The 15,245-nt window shown below is 43.0% G+C and overlaps 1 long non-coding RNA gene across 1 annotated transcript; it reads right to left on the bottom strand.

Moving 5' to 3' along the window:
• Positions 1-5,977: 5,977 nt before the first annotated feature.
• LOC120809793 (uncharacterized) lies at positions 5,978-10,458 on the bottom strand. Its single transcript, XR_005710137.2, has 2 exons — positions 8,118-10,458; positions 5,978-7,226 (listed from the first exon to the last, which is right to left on the bottom strand). It is a non-coding gene; the product is annotated as an uncharacterized LOC120809793 (long non-coding RNA).
• Between the last annotated feature and the right edge of the window lie 4,787 nt (positions 10,459-15,245).

Genomic DNA, 15,245 nt, shown 5'->3' with positions numbered 1-15,245 from the left:
ATACCTTCAGCCAGAAGGCCAACCGACTGGAGAGCAGCAGGCAATCTAGATCCTGCGTCGCGATCTGACCCTCCATTCCTCTCTTTCACATTGTGTATTCTTTTTTTCCGTATTTATGTTTTTATTGGGCGGGGTTTAAATACTTTTCAAAAACTGCTGGCCCGGAGCTTCAATTATCCATAGAGCTCTGTCCGAAAACCCGTGGACAAATCTCTCAATATCTGAGAAACTGTTCTGTCCGCTGCGAGACAAATGAGGTATAAAATCAGCAGGAGATTACGTTGCGAGCGTGAGCCTGAAGTCTCAGTTTACTGTAATTTCCCCCAGCAATGCAGCATTTAATGCCAATGTTCGGTTCCACAGTTAGATCTTAAATGCATACATATATATATACATATATATGCATACACATATATACACACATACATATACATACATACATACATACATACCACACATATATATATATATATATATATATATATATACATACATACATATACATATATATATATACACATATACATACATATATACATATATATATATATATATATATATATACATATTTACATATATCTTGAGACTGAAGCTGAAGAAATTCAACCTGCCAAAGGCGATGATGGTCCACTTCTACACGGACATCATGGAGTCCATCCTCTGCTCCTCCATCAGCGTCTGGTACGCTGCAGCCACAGCCAAGGACAAGGGCAGGCTGCAGCGTGTCCTCCGCTCTGCAGAGAGGCTGATCGGCTGCAATCTGCCGTCCCTGCAGGACTTGTTCGCTTCCAGGTCTCTGAAGCAGCTAAAAAGATGGTAGCCGACCCCTCCCACCCCAGACAAAAATTGTTTGTGCCCCTTCCATCTGGCAGGAGGCTGAGGTCCATCAGGACTAAGACCTCCCGCCACACCGACAGTTTCTTCCCGTATTTAAGCTGTGTGTGTCTCCTGTCACTTGTCGTGTTATTGTCTATCGTCGTGGATGTTCATAGTTCCTGCCTGCTGTTTTTCCACTGGTTTGTGTGCTTTTTTTCCTGTTGGCCTTTTGTTTTTGCCTTTTGGACGATTAAAGTCCCTTTTGTTTAAGAAGTCTGCGCTTGAGTCCTGCCTTCCTCACACGCATCCCTGACAGAATATGCAGACAATAGAAAGTTATGGATAGAGCTCGATACTGTTGTTGGTGCGATGTGGGTTGACAACGGAGCGCGTTGAAACGACAGTACAGTAATTAGTAAAACAGTCAAAGGACTCATCTATGATTTACAGGTCAACTGGTCAAATGTCCACATGTTAGACTAAAGAATACTGTCTCTCCTCAGTGTTTTCTTGGAACCTGATTTTCTTTCTAATATCAGAAAACTGTACAAAATATACCCAAAAGGCACCAACCAACTTCTAATAGAAAAAGCTGATATTCAACAACTAAAGTTTACAAAAACCTAAAATTTTAGAATAATTTCCAGTTCACCTGAAGAGATTTTGGTTCCAGCAAATTGGATTACTATTTAATTGCGGCCACAGCACAAGACAAAAAGGGATCAAAGTGAAACCAAGAAAGGTCGAGATCACACAAATGAAACGCCGACACAGATCTCACGAGGGGTTGATGTGGACCTAATCAGAGTGACTGCAAGTGGCCGAGCAAACAAACATGGCCCTTTGATGTCAGGCTAGCTTTCTTTTTTCCCCTGCCATTGATAGTTGGGAAAATAACATTCCTTTCATGCTTTTGCAAATATCTTCATGTTAGGAATTCATTTTCCCTCGGCCTGAGATGCATTGAATAATAAATTGGCAAAAAAGTTTCCCCATCTGTGAAGATGATTAGGAAGCATGAATCTCTTGAGAAAAACTTTAAGACCATAAACTCTCACTGACTGGATATCTGCAAATGTTGTATTTGAGAATATTAAGTATTACTAATGCCTCGTTCAGTGGTATATAATACATCTGTGTAAGTTCTGCTATTACCTGTTGATTAAAACAAAAAGGGACCACGTAAGGAACCAGTAATTCAGTAGACATCTTACAGTACTTTATTTAATGCTCGTTGAGCTGAAGGACACCCCTTTACTTCCCCTTTAACTGTGGTATTTCTTGGATGATGCCAATTATCCTGTGAAATCATCTCAGCGCTATATGCGAGCTGGATTACGCCAGCCCTTGTAGGCTTGTTAAGTAGCTCCGCTGGTCAAAACGGATTTAATTTTTTAATGGGCTTATGAAACCACTGGGCAGTTAGTTTTCCCACAGACATTCCCATTGTATACGCTAACTGGGATGCCTCTCAACACTATGGTCCCTATTAGGGTTCATAATTGTTGTTAATTTACCCTATAAAAAAAAGAGAAAGGGATCTCCCGTGGTTGTTGTACTATCTGGAGCTATGAAACTGCTGTGTGAGAAGGAAGTGCAGAGACATGATATAAACCAAGACGATTACCTTTTAACAATGCTGAATTACTACTCTGTTGCGGCACTTTATTCTGCATCGGAAGTGAATGTAACTGATGGTTCTGTTAACTCAAACAAGAATCCGTCCTAAATCATTAGATACATGCGTTTTATTTTTCACTGTAGGATTTAGAGAAGAAAGATTTTTCTTTTGTGGTCTCAGCCCGGGAACGCATTTGGTCACTCTGAGAAGACCTCCCTCAGTCGTTGACTTTTTTTGGAACAACCTAGTTGGGCTTTTGGTCACAAACATACGTTGTATTCTTCTGATGTTGTATACGTTGTATCACAACATCAGTGATTCTTTTCCAAAATGCATCCCCGCTAACGCCTGCTCTGTTTACATGCCATGCGGGCAAAGCACATGTCTGAAGCATCTGCTTCAGAGTTCACCCTACATACATACCCAACAAGTATTTTACTCCCAAGAAGAAAAGTGTTGCTTGTAAACATCATAAAATACATTAAAGTAGTTCACAAACATAAAAAACATAATGCTATCTGATGGATAGTGGCCATTTCAGTGATTAGTGATATTTTTAATTCTTATTCACAAAACCGCTCTGTGGACGTCTGTTTTACCATTAATATTGTATTGCATTGTTTGTGCATGTAGGGCAAATGGCATTTGACAATTTCAAGTCCATTTTTCAAAATGGGGGACTGGTGTCTGGAAAACATCTGTGAACCAACCCAATCTGCACATTTGTGTGGGTTGTAAATAGCCAGTTTGATTTACTGCCTCATTGATTTATCACAAGTCTCAGGTAAGCCAGCTGTGAAATAAACACTGCGGGTTGTTGGCTTTTAAATAACGATGACTTGCACTTTTGCACGATCAATAACCAGCTCTGAGGCAGACTTTCTATGAATTTGATCTGGGTCAGCGGAGGTGCTCGGCCTGACTTGAGAGAGCAAAACATCCGTGGCATTCATCGGGTTCCTGGCGCGACTTAATCATCGTATCCCCTCCACCCCCCCACCCTGCGGAGACTCATCCTTCTTGACTGAGACCTTCTCTCCCCGCAAATTACAAAACTACGCGTAACCCCCTCTTGCAAAAGGCAGATCAAAATGTTGTCTTCCAGTAAGATGTTTTTGCCCAAACCGTCACACTGGTATTACCTCCACATGTTGTTTCCCAATGATCTACTTATGCTCAGCTGAACACTGGAAATGTGCATGATCAGGATTGCATATATAACTATGTTAACAACAGTACAGTTAATATTAAGAGATTTTTATAAGCTTCTACTGAGTGATGTGGTTATTAAAATTGGTTGGTTGGTTGCAGATGGTGTCACGAGGGGCCGGTTTGTTTACACAAACAAGTCAGCTCTCTCAAATGTATCCTTACCTTGTGTATAATACACTGAGTATTATTACATTACACCATGCAATGCTCATTGTGTCTTTATATTTCTCTAAAACCAAAGAGGAAAGCTCACTTTGTGACGGTTGAAGATGAAATTAGCAACAATTACCTGTTCTTCATTATGTTACAAACGGGGTGCAAAAACAAATGGTTACTTATGAAGTAAATAGTGAACCACCGATGGCTTCACACGGCCCATACGCTACGTATAAATAGAAACAATGTTTTTGTAGTTATATAACTAGCTTTGTCAATATACTTAAGGTCTGTCTTTCATGTTTCATTTGGGCCAATTTAGGAAATAACTCATTTGCCTGGTGGATGGTGGCACATGGGTAGAGAGGGTGTGCCGGGAACCGCAAGGTTGGCGGTTTGAGCCCCGGCTGCTAACTGGGGAGGGACCTTGTGAAGCAACACCGTATTTCTTCCTGATTTAGCCTTTGTTAACAAGTAGCTAATGGGACTGGACCCCCAGGATGTGTCCCTTTCTGGGCCGGCTGTAATGAACACTGCTACTGGAGTGGGGGTTGTGTCCAATGGAACACAGACCTCAAACAGCTGGCGAAGGTTTAAAATCTGATAAGCAACAAGATAATGGGAAAGATGCAGATAAAAAATGTTTACATTTTAAAGTGAAATGTAAAGAGGGGGCGGGAATTTCCCCAAAAATCCAACTTCTTTCCTCTAAATTGCTCATAGGTATGGGAGTGTGAATGGTTGTATGTCTCTGTGTAGCCCTGCAATTGGCTGGCGACCAATCCAGGGTGTACCCAGTCTCTCACCCGAGGTTGGCTGGGATAGATTCCAGCCCCCCTGTGGTTGGAAAATGGATGGATGGGTTCTGTACACATGACATCCATTGTAGTCTGTCCATTCGGATCCTCCTCGGACGTTCTCCCTAAGGTACCTTTTTTCCCCATGGAAGTGAGTTTTTTGTGGAGTTTTTCCTGTGCCGATGTGAGGGTCTCGGGACAGGGGATATTGCATGTGTACAGACTGTAAAGTCCTCTTTGCCCTAATCTATAATTTAATAATGTAACAAAAAATAAACTTTGAAAGAGGAAAACTTAAAGTATCTTTCTTTATTTTTTGCAAAGCTTTATCCCACAGATATGAAACACATTTAGTTAATAGAAACAGATTTTAGAAGAAGTATTCACTCTGGACTCTGAATTAAGCAGTTTTTAAACAATGCATTGCAAGCTGCACTTCGTCAAATGGCTGTATTAAAATTTCTCTCATTTCCAAAGAATAAATAAATGGAGAGGCCGACGTTGCGATATCGTGTTGCGGCTCTGCTATCTGTACTCTTCAGACTATCAGAAGCCATCCACATCTCACAGGCGACACGTTCAAACTGCAGGTTTGTAACCAGCAGACAGAGGCCTTTTGCAAGGAGGGGATTACAGAGCTGGGCTCACATTTCTGTCAGAAAAGAAGTCTCAACGGCGCCGAGCCGCACGCCGCTGAGAGCCGGCATGAGCTCATCCTTCTGTGGAGAACTTTTGGATCAAGTCCCGTCTTTTATCTTACCGCTTGCAGATGCCTCCGTCGACATGAGGATGGCTATCTGCAGCTGTGCAATTTGTTGTGTCAATGTGGGAACTTCTGGTACTGCATTACGCTTCTCCCGGGCTGGTCTAACATGTGGAAATTAAACCTGGTGGCAGAACAGTCAATAATGACAAATAAATTCAGCAATTTAGGTAACTAAAGGTTACCTTTGGGTAAGCACTTGGCGTCGTAATCATAGGACTTTGATGCATATCAGTGTGTTCTTGAGTGGAATTGCGTATTTATTTTGGAGGGGAAACTGTTACCCAAGCCACTTAATCCCTTTCAACACCACTTTAATCCTATAAGGAATGAACGAGGAGATGTGGTCAAAGACGCTTCCCACTCACTGTTCCAGTGCGCTGTGGGGCAAAAAACATCCTCTTTTTTTCACATGACAGAACACATTGTGACAGATATTTATCCCCCCAGCTTCCTAAAGTACGAACTGAATAAATTCTTCTTCTGAAAAAGAAAGGTTATTTTTTTTCCTTCCAGTTCCTAAATGGATCGTACGGTTCTTTGGTTATGAAAACATATATTACACAAATATCAATGTAAAGAGATTTGAAAGGATAAATGGGGTCAAATTGATAATGTGTAAAAGTGTATTTTATTTTATCTAGTGATTCAATCACATGAGGAATAATTGCAATTTAAGATGTCCAACTCAACGTGATACAGAATGAAAATGATCTTACATGAAACCGTGTAATACAACCATAGTGAATATCTGATATTGTATCAACTGCCAATTGAACAGAATAGGAAAGAAAATGAATTATGCTATGAATCTGTGTATTATCATTACTCGTGACTTTTGTTTTTTTGCCATACATCCTCCTTTAACAAGATTTAACTAGCCATGCAAAGTAAATGAAGGTACAGAATGAGTAGAGAATTAGAAGTGCCTCCAGCTCCATCTAATATTTTAATAAATATTCCGTTTTGGATAAATTGCTAAAAAAAACGTTTTTGTGTTTCCGTTCATGAATTTGAAATGTTCAAAAGCGTTTTATCTCCCCTTAATAAGTCATTCTATTATTACCAACACAAAAAACACGTTTATTTAGTCAACAGTGGTAAGGTCTAGTCAGCGTTCCAATTCATCCCAAACGTGTTTGATGGGTTCTGATCAGGAGACCTGTGCTCTGTAATCATGGAAACCTGCATAAAAATGTCATCAGGCCATGTGAAGGTAAATGGGAATCAAGCAGAAATGAAGTAGCCTGAATAAAGGAAGAATAACCACAGCGGGTCGTCCGGTTACCGGACCTTCGCCATGCCATCGTTTCTACCGCTGCCATCATGCTGTTGCCGCAGGACCGCCGATTGAAAAAGACTCCGGCCACACGCTTATCTCATGAGCATGTGCTCAATGTTGAGCTTATTCATGAACTACCCCACATAGCTGTTGGAAATGCAATGATTCAATTCCCATCGTCATCACATTTCCTGCCACTTTACCACCAAAAGCATGCCTCCCGGACGTGACCAGGGAGATGGACCCTGATGCTGGAATGAGTCCATGGTTGTTTCAGGACACACGTTTCCAATTTCCTAGATCGTACCACACATTCAATATGAAGTTCATGATTGGATATTGTTCATCGACAGAATGAATACAACATAATCTACATTAAACTGATTGCTCTCAAGAGTCTGATAAGACTTTAGCTTCCTACTTACCATTTAACTGCATATCAATACATCCTGAGGATAAATGTATGGATATTGCATACAGAATATGTGTGAATGATCTATTTAAGTTGTGAGAGAAAAGGACACAGGGAACTGATCTTTCAATCCATGGGGCATTGTTTCCAGCTTTTCCCCTCGGAGGCTGAAAGAAAAAAAAAGAACCTTTCTGTTATTTCCCCAGACGCTTCTTCGTTTTTTTTAATGAGATGAAAATGAACAATCGTGACTTTTGTTGGTTCAAATCTCAAAGGGTTATATTATGGGTTTTATTGATGATAACCCTATCTGAATGACTTTGTCACAACATGAAACTGAGCCACAAACAATGCCGCCTTTTTTAAATCTTTAGTAAATCTTCCATCAAATGGACTGAGACGCCATTAAAATCCTAATTGATGTATACGTGATGTACAAAGAGGACAGAGAGGAAATTAAGCAACTGAAATAGATATAAAGAAAAGCGTAGGCGAAGGCTCTGGAAGTCCTACTGACACCACGAGGAGCATTATGATTCTTCTGTCGGCTTCATCAACTTCACAAAACACTGACACATCAGTGCAGCAGAAAAATGTTGTGTTGAAATCTCACATAATTAAAAAAATAACTTGTATTATTTTATAGCTTTATTGCAGGGAAACATTGATGCAGCCAAACTCTTTAATTGATTGAGGTTGGGTCAATACATAATACAGTTTACTTTCACGTAAATATTCTCTTGCTTTGCCATTCCTCTAGTTGAATTTAAGTACTTTTTTTACAATTCGCACTCCTAAAATAGAACAAATAACAGAATTTTAAATTTACAGCTTCACAATTCTGAGCTGATTTTGAACGCTATGCTTCCTCTCTTCTCGGTGTCAGTGGGCTCATTTCATCCACAGTTCCACCTTTTCGTCTCTGCTCCTTGAATCTCGTACATGAGTGCTCCATTAACTGCAAGGTATTTTTATTGCTCTAATGAGCAATAAAGCCACTGAGACATCAGGAGAAAATAGCATGGACTTTGCTTTAATGTTAATGTCAAGTGTCTCACTTTTGTGAGGTTCAAACTGCAGCTCCCCACTTGAAAGGGCAACTTGCTAAGAAGTGTAGACTGGATTCCACTCAATGACCAAGATTCGGACTGCTTTGCTTTCTTGCTTTTTATTTTGGAAATTGTCCAGGTCAAACCAGGTGAAAAACCTTGAAATACAAACAAATAAAAGGTCAAAGAAATATAACCCAAGAAACCATAATCAATTCACATAGCCAACATCACATTGTTCCGTTTTCTCCCCACGGAAAGGGCAACCCGGCATACATAGGACTTTACTCAGGATTCCTCATTTGTTCGTTTATTTCTTAAAAAGGGGAACCAGGTAAAAAACCTGGAATAATAAGAAATGCAATGCTTCAATTTCCATGTGCACACCACAACCAACACAGCTCCCCAGTTCTTTATCTTAATAACATTTAAAAATACAAATAAACATTATTAATATACTATAACAACAATCCACCATCATCAGTTTCGTTATTTGCATGTACACATTATGCACCACATTCACAATGCATGCAGTCTTTCCTTAGCAGGAAACTACAACTCCCAAAATGCCCCACGGCAAACCAGGAAGTACCTACGTCACATACCAGTCCGCGTTTCATACTTTAAACATATAAGCTAAAGAAAGTAAACACAGCAGCAACATATTATGGCGACATCAGACAACATTGGAAATCAAGAGAGCTTACCAAGTGGCTGCACACCGGGTGGGAAGTCGTTACCAACTAAGTGAATCGCGCTTCCTTTTCACGTAGTAAACACCAGTCACGTGTCCTCACAGCACACTCCTCTCTTAAAGGGACACTACACTATTGCGCTGCTACCTCAAAGTTTCTCCATATGTTACTGCCATTTATACGTATGGCTCTTGCAGGTAAACATTTAATCACACATGTAAATACGAAATAACAAAACGTCATGAATTAAAAACTCCACAGAAAACACAACACACTTACTTAATTAATAATCTACTGGCAATTAACCTCAAAATAAGTAGAAAGACAACCCAAATTTAAAGTATCCCAAGACCAAATTAAATACATTTTTAAAACACTATTTAATGATGATTTTAACCTTATAAACTTTAGCAGCTTTTAACTCTGGTGAATACACACGAATCAATTTGATCCAATTACTTTTAGCTTGAATACTTTTTAAACACACATTTCATTAAATATATAACATTTTATCTTGCATTTGATCCCATAATTAGTCGACCACTCAAATGCTCACCAGCTCCTTCTTCAGTCTTTGCAAGCTTTATTCCTGCAGTCTCCTCTTTCCAAGCTCTTCAATGTCGCTTTCTCACCCTGCTCGCTCTTCACTGTCCTGTGAGTGAGTGCCTCCAACCCCCCTGATCTCCAGATCATCTCCACCTGGTGCATTCAATTCTCCGCCTCCAGCCTGGGAGACACACCTAAACCTGCCTCTCAGCCAGAGAGGGGCTCGGTCTGCAACTCAACAGTTAATTTCGTCGACGAAAACTATGACAGAAAATGTTCGTTAACGACCTTTTTCCGAGACTAAGACGTGACGAAAACGATCTTAAAAAATAAAAACTATGACTAAATCTATTCTAACTTTTGTTAACGAGACGAGACGAAAATGTTGGTGGTTGACGAAGTCACAATAGTTCCCCCCCCCCTAAATTCGCACGCAGCTAACAGAACAGACAGGCAGTACGGCGGTTATTAACGCGTCATGATGACGTCATCCACCAACCCAGCGGTGGTTCTTGTGCAACGACTACGGACAGCGACGACTATTTTACGCTGCGGCAACTTTGAACGTGGCTTCGTTAGTTTAGCTCAGCTGTCTCGGTTTAGCTGACTGTTAGCAGGCTGAAGACCCGTTTAAAGACTGTCGGACATTTCTGCTCGGTTCTCTGGCGACGGCAGGCAGCGTTTCCTCGCTGGATGAGACGCTCCGTTACAAACGCGTCTAACGTAATAAACTCATTGCAGGTTCTGAAGCCTCACGCATTTCTAACTGTAGTTCACGCGCCACATCGTGAAAAGACGGTGTGAAACCGTCTCGGCCACCGTACGCTCGTTACTAAGCAACATAGAGGCGCGCACCCGTGACAGGTGGATCCTTTTGATAGAAGTGCGCAGTGCAGGTGAAGGACGTGGCGGCACAGAGCAGGTGGAGGAAAACCCGCAGGACACAAGAGAGGAGAACTGGTCATGAAACCAACAACTAAACAAAGAGAAAGAAAAGACTTGAATGAAAAGTGGGGGTCCAGTTTAGAATGGCTGGTTTATGATGCAGCCAAGAAAATAATGTATTGCAAGGATTGTAGGACGTTAAGGTCTCTTTAGTTGGGACAGTGGAAACAATAAAGGAGCATGAAGTGTCAAAAGCATTGCGAGTAAACAGACAAAAACAACAAAGAGTTGCATTTAGATCCCTGGTCCTCATGAAGTTGTTACACCTTTGCCAATTTGTTGAATTGCCTTGAAAATAAATGCTTTGCTATTTGTTAAAATCCAAATCCTTTCATGTAATGATGTTTCACATGTCATTTATATCAGCTCACACAAACACTTCAACCATTTATTGTTGGCCCGGCTCCCCTGTCACATTTTACAACCCATTGTGGCCGCGAGTCAAACCGTTTGCCGACCCTATAGACCTGTCTAGTTTCGTTTCAGTCTAGTTTTCGTCGACGAAAACTAGACTAAAAAACTACTACTACTACTAAAACACCCCTGCTTTGCTTAGGGGGTGCCCCCCTCCCTCCTCTCATTATAGACAAGTTTCCCGGGCACTTCCGTTTTACTTTCTGTTTCTGCCAAGAACTTCCGGCGCAGGCTGAGTAGTAGTGTAAAAATGGCTTTGGAATGGCAACATTCGACCGAAAATCTTGTTAAAAATGGTGTTTTGACCATTCCACATCTAAGTAAGGTAACATCATGGGCGGACAACATGTCGATATGGCCCAGCATCACAACATCCAAGATCTTTTCTTATTTTATTGATTCCATTGCGGTGGATGGGAATGCAATTAATAACCTGAAAAGCTCAGAGGCGTTTCAGTACCTCCATTCCGACAAAGTGGGCTGTGTACTTTTACACGATATGGGCATAAAACGGCCGATGTTCAACCAAGCCAGTCCGTTAACAATTCAGCGCATAACGCCTGGGTTTTGGTTACCAAGACAGGAGATGTGGAGACTGCAGGCTGTACCTGTAGCCATGCAGCCGCCGTGCTTTGGAAGGTACGTTAGCCCATCTTATGCTTGTATTAAGATGTTTGTATGTATCCGTGTGTTAATATTTGAGTGCAAATCTATAGCATTTTACTCACTTGTAGATGGTTGATGGTCGAAACATTCTCCTTCCGACCAAACATTCAGCAATCGCCACGAGTTGTTGCAACCGTGAACAGCACAATATGTCCCGGAGCCGTGTCGGCGTGTAGCACCATCCATAGTTTACTTTTTCTGCACGCTAGCCAAAGACGCTAACCGGAAGTGCTTTGCAGACACAACCGGAAGTCGTTGGCAGAGTGAAAGGCCAATGGCGGCCCGCTTATTTCACTCAGGAAACTTGTCTATAATCTGCCTCCGAGGATCGAAAGTCACACTGTTTGATTTTCTCTGATGAGCATTTGGGGAAAACACCTTTCGCCTCCTTTTGGGAAGGTTGCAGCGCATGACATCTCGTGCCACGTGCTTGAGAGGCTGTAATTCAGTGTAATTCAACATCTCAAAAGGCTATGCATAAAATAATGAAACATAAAATCATTTGCAGCGAATTTGGGACCAAACTTTCATCATTTTGTCAAACGCTTTGCTCCAGATTTTGTCGAACTTATCGCTAACTAACAACAAGTCCTCTCAAAGGAAAACTTACACGGATTAGCATATTATACATGCTGTATCATTTGTTTTTCCGTTATTCAATTGAGAAACCAAGAACCAAAAACCAAATCGAATGACCCGGAAGACCCTTCGTTGTTTGGTGAATTGACTTTCCAAACCCTCTTGGTGACTTTTTGTCAAAAGCGACCAGTGACAAATCCAGCGATCTTGTTTTATTGGAGACTTTTGTGGTGTCTGACATGAAAGCATGTATTGTTTTGCAGTTACTGTCCTTAGCAAGTCTCAGAGAAACCTTGCGTTTGCTGCAGTCCAGCTGCAGTCAGACTACAGAGGAGACACACGTCACGTCCAGACTGAAAGTCACGCATGCAAACCCACCGCTGATTCTGCAGCGTCTATCTTCGTTGAGGAATTGGCAACACTGGTTGAATAAAGAGAGAACTCTCTTCCGGACTAACCAGAACTTATTTTATCTCCCCATAGGTTTGATTTATCACAGACTCGGAAATACCAACGAGAATTTAGACTCTGCTAAAAGCGGTCCACTGTATGTCAGATGTCACTGCCCTGTTTGTTATGAGGGTGGAGTGAGTGGGTGCAAGTGTCCATAGAACGTTTACAGTTTGGTAAAGATATTCACAGATTCAGACTTCCCGGTTCAATAGCTCATCAGTGAGACGTTGTTAAAACACAAACAAATAACGTAAGATTCTCCTACCCAGGACCTGACGGTCAACTTTGGCAACTCTGTGTTAACGCCGACTGTGACTGCTAGGAACCTCAGCGTGACACTTGACAGTCAACAATCCTGTAGATACACGCTCTACAACATCAGGAGAATATGTCCCCTTCTCACTCAGAAGGTAGTGCAGGTACTGATTCAGGAAGGTCTTTAACCTTCCTAAATTCTCCCACACTACTCCACTCCTCCGCTCTCTTCACTGGCTACCGGTGGCTGCCCGCATCCAGTTCAAAACATTGGTGCTCATGTACCATGCTGTGAATGGATCGGGTCCAGCTTACATCCAGGACATGGTCAAACCCTCCATCCCGACTCGCACTCTCCCCTCGGCATCTGCAAAACTGCTTGTTCCTCCCTCACGGCCATCATCGAGTCCATCCTCTGCTCCTCCATCACCGTCTGGTACGCTGCAGCCACAGCCAAGGACAAGGGCAGGCTTCAGCGGGCCATCCGCTCTGCAGAGAGGGTGATCGGCTGCAATCTGCGTCCCTGCAGGACTTGTTCGCTTCCAGGTCTCTGAAGCGAGCTAAAAAGATCGCGGCCGACCCCTCTCACCCCGGACAAAAACTGTTTGTGCCCCTTCCATCTGGCAGGAGGCTGAGGTCCATTAGGACTACGACCTCCCGCCACACGAACAGTTTCTTCCCGTCGGCAGTCGGGCTCATCAACAGAGCCGGTCCCCCACTGCCTGACTATAACACTCCACCGGTCACTCCCCTTCATACTGCACATGCCACTTTAACTGCAATTCATCACTTTGTCACTTGTCACTTTGTCTCTTGTCTGTTACTTGTTTGTTAGTGCACTTTATGCTTAATATTTTTCTTTTTAACTTTTTAATATTTACATTTTTTTTAACTCTTTTCCCTTGTTTTATACTAACCCATAGCCTTATTCTACTAACCTATTGCATTAGCATTTCATTCCGCTTTATTTTATTACTTCTGCACTGTTGTCTTGTCTGTCTACTGTCGCGCACTAACCGCCAAGACAAATTCCTTGTATGTTTGACATATTTTGGCTAATACATGTTTCCCAATTCCTGACTGAGCGCAAAACACTCGACAAGATGACGACTCTTTGCTGTCCTGTTCCAAAATGGTGGAACGAGCTCTCTGATGACATCAGGACCGCAGAGAGCCTCAATCCATCCATCTTCAGCCTTTTATCCGGGGTCGGGTCGCGGGGCAACAGCTCCAGCATGGGACCCCAAACTTCCCTTTCCTGGGCCACAACTACCAGCTCTGACTGGAGGATCCCAAGGCGTTCCCAGGCCAGTGCAGAGATATAATCTCTCCACCTAGTCCTGGGTCTTCCCCGGGGCCTCTTCCCAGCTGGCCGTGCCTGGAACACCTCCCTAGGGAGGCGCCCCGGGGGCATCCTCACCAGATGCCCAAACCACCTCAACTGGCTCCTTTCGACGCAAAGGAGCAGCGGCTCTACTCCCAGCTCCTCACGAATGGCTGAGCTTCTCACACTATCTCTAAGGGAGACGCCAGCGACTCTCCTGAGGAAACCCATTTTGGCCACTTGTAACCGTGACCTAGTTCTTTCGATCATGACCCAACCTTCATGACCATGGTTGACCAAGGAACGAAGATTGACCGGTAGATCGAGAGCTTTGCCTGCCGGCTTAGCTCTCTTTTCGTCACAATGGTGCGGTAAAGCAAGTACAATACCACCCCTGCTGCTCCGATTCTCCGGCAGAACTCACACTCCATCTTCCCCTCACTTATGAACAAGACCCCGAGGTACTTGAACTCCTTCACTTGGGGTAAGGACACATTCCCTACCTGGAGTAGGCAATCCATCGGTTTCCTGCTGAGAACCATGGCCTTTAGATTTAGAGGTGCTAATCCTCATCCCGACCGCTTCACACTCGACTGCGAAATGCTCCAGTGAGAGTTGGAGGTCACAGACAGAAGATGCTATCAGGACCACATCATCTGCAAAAAGCAGCGATGATATCCGCAGCCCCCCGACTACGCCTCGATATCCTGTTCATGAAGACCACAAACAAAGGCCAACCCCCACGACTTACTGCCGAGCACCAGAACACAGCTCTTGCTTTGGACGTACAGGGATTGGATAGCCCCAAGTAAGGACCCCCTCACCCCGTACTCCCGCAGCACCTCCCACAGTTTCTCTCAGGGGACCCGGTCATACGCCTTCTCCAAGTCCACAAAACACATGTAGACAGGATAAGCATACTCCCAAGCCCCTTCCATGATCCTGGAAAGAGTAAAGAGCTGGTCCGTCGTTCCACAATCAGGACGAAAACTACATTGTTCCTCTTCAATCCTTGGTTCGACTATCCGCCGAACCCTCCTTTCCAGCACCTTGGAGTAGACTTTACCCCAGAGGCTGAGTAGTGTGATACCCCTGTAATTGGCACACACTCTCTGGTCCCCCTTTTTGAAGAGGGGTACCACCACCCCGGTCTGCCACTCTTGTCTGGCACTGTCCTAGACATCCACGCAATGTTGAAGAGGCGTGTCATCCAAGACAACACCCATTGCTAACTCAGTGACCTCCACCAGGCAAATTGAC

The sequence above is a fragment of the Gasterosteus aculeatus genome, chromosome X (genome assembly GCF_964276395.1).
Source record: "Gasterosteus aculeatus chromosome X, fGasAcu3.hap1.1, whole genome shotgun sequence".
NCBI classification, from domain to species: domain Eukaryota; kingdom Metazoa; phylum Chordata; class Actinopteri; order Perciformes; family Gasterosteidae; genus Gasterosteus; species Gasterosteus aculeatus.
Note: the sequence above shows the minus strand (reverse complement) of the source record. Positions and strands in the feature narration are given on the sequence as shown.